Here is a 2,380-nt window from a genome sequence, read left to right on the forward strand (position 1 = left end):
GGGCTCTCCTTCAGGAAGACTTGGAGGGGTTATCCTGTTGACTGTAGTCATGAGTCACATAGTGACAAGGACAGTCTAAGCAATAAATCCTTGGATGTCCTCATTGTTGTGGGACCATTGAAAGTCTACACTTCACAAACTCAAAAGAGTATTCCCTTAACTAGGTGATATGATCCTATGGAACCACAGTGAGTCGAAAGTTGACCAAACCATCATCATGTGTCAACTAACGGTACTTAAGATATATAATGAATCCTTTACACATGGCCAGAGAATTCTTTAACTTACACCTAAATTTCAGGATCAAGTGCTGATGACGAAGTAAGTTAAAACTTTCAAAATAAAACCACAGACACTGGAGATGAGCAACAACAAATAGTACCAGGGAGAGCTTCCAGAGAGCTGCTGAAAAGGAGGACTCAGGAAGTTGTCAAGAAACTACAAAACTGAGAAGTTATTTAGAAGGGACTTCAAATCTGAAGTTAGTGGGTAGAAAGCATGTTGAGAAGGTAAGTGGGGCAGTGGGCAGGTGTATGAACAGCAGAGGACACATGTGTCCCATCACCTCTCATCTTGACGCAGGAATGAAAGTACTCCTAGGGCATCATTTTTTCGAATCACCTCACTTCAAATGACATTATGACTCCCACTCTGAAAAGGAAACCAGAATATGTGAATTCTCTAAAACAACATAAGTGTGCATGTGAGTATATGTATCCACCTATATAGAGTATATGACAGTAGATCCTATACTATTATAACCGTATTTTGTCATCTATACTAAGATTTTGGGCCAGTGATGTGGCTTAGCAATAGAGTATTTGCCTAGCATGCATGAGGCTCTGCGCTCATTCCACAGCATAGAAAAATAAAAATTAGAGAAGAAGAAAAGGAAAGCAAATATTACTTTTTTCTTATTATTCCACTGATGCAATGTTTTTTTTTTCCTCTCTCATTTTTATGATCAAACCAAGTAATTTTCTGGAACATATCTGAAAATAAATGAGAGAAAATTCATTCTAAGTGATCCATTTCCAAACGCTCTCTCTGTGACATCCACTAACTACCTTGCATCTTTGCTCCACAGCTCTGAACAACCTATCCTGGTCCAGGTCTCCTGTCTGCTGGAAGAGCATGGGAGGGAACCAGACATGGATCACACAAGTCACTCTGCTGGGATTCCAGGTGGATCCGGCACTAGAGGGTTTCCTCTGTGGACTTTTCTCTGTCTTCTACACCTTCACCCTGCTGGGGAATGGGATCATCCTTGGGATTATCTGTCTGGACCCCAGGCTGCACACACCCATGTACTTCTTCCTCTCTCATCTGGCTGTACTTGACATGTCCTATGCTTCCAACAATGTCCCCAAGATGCTGGCAAACCTTGTGAACCAAAGAAGAACCATCTCCTTTGTTCCATGTCTCATGCAGACATTCCTGTACTTGGCTTTTGCTGCTACAGAGTGCCTGATTTTGGTAGCAATGTCTTATGATCGGTATGTGGCCATCTGTCACCCTCTACATTATGCTGTCATCATGAGCTGGAGACTATGCACCATCCTCGCTGCTGCTTCCTGGATGTTTAGCTCTCTACTGTCCCTGGTCCACGTGGTCCTCATCCTGAGGCTTCCCTTCTGTGGGCCTCACGAGGTCAACCACTTCTTCTGTGAGATCCTGTCTGTCCTCAAGCTGGCCTGTGCCGACACCAGGCTCAACCAACTCTGCATCTTTGCAGCCTGCGTGTTCATCTTGGTGGGGCCCCTGTGCTGGGTGCTGGCGTCCTACACGCGCATCCTGCTGGCCATCCTGAGGATCCAGTCAGGGGAGGGCCGCAGAAAGGCCTTCTCCACCTGCTCCTCCCACCTCTGTGTGGTGGGGATCTTCTTTGGCAGCGCCATCGTCATGTACATGGCCCCCCAGTCCCGCCACCCTGAGGAGCAGCAGAAGATCCTCTCCTGTTCTACAGCCTTTTCAACCCCATGCTGAACCCCCTGATCTACAGCCTGAGGAACGCAGAGGTCAAGGGTGCCCTGCGCAGGGCGCTGAGGAAGGAGAGGCTGATCTGACAGTCCCCATGTCACATGGGGAGGGGACTCTGCTTCCTATGAAGTAATGGCAGTTGGCAACTTTTTTGCCCTTTGAATAGGTGACACCTTAAATGCAATGTTGTGGACTTATAAACGTATAAATTTATAAACATATAAGATTGATAAGGATGATGTAGTATAGAGGATCTTTGAAAAACAAATAGATGGATGCCTTCATGAATTTCAGTGTAAACTCATCTGTAGAAAAGAAATGAAAACAACAGATATGAAAAGTTTGAAAAGTTGACTAATATTAGCTCTTCAACATTAATCATGGCTTGGCCAGCTCACCA

At 45.0% G+C, this 2,380-nt stretch overlaps 1 pseudogene; it reads left to right on the forward strand.

Annotated features, from left to right (window-relative positions):
* The first annotated feature begins 1,107 nt into the window (after positions 1-1,107).
* Positions 1,108-2,066, forward strand: LOC144370444 (olfactory receptor 2A14-like; annotated as a pseudogene).
* The last annotated feature ends 314 nt before the right edge of the window (positions 2,067-2,380 follow it).

This window comes from Ictidomys tridecemlineatus, chromosome 2 (genome assembly GCF_052094955.1).
Source record: "Ictidomys tridecemlineatus isolate mIctTri1 chromosome 2, mIctTri1.hap1, whole genome shotgun sequence".
In the NCBI taxonomy this organism is placed as follows: domain Eukaryota; kingdom Metazoa; phylum Chordata; class Mammalia; order Rodentia; family Sciuridae; genus Ictidomys; species Ictidomys tridecemlineatus.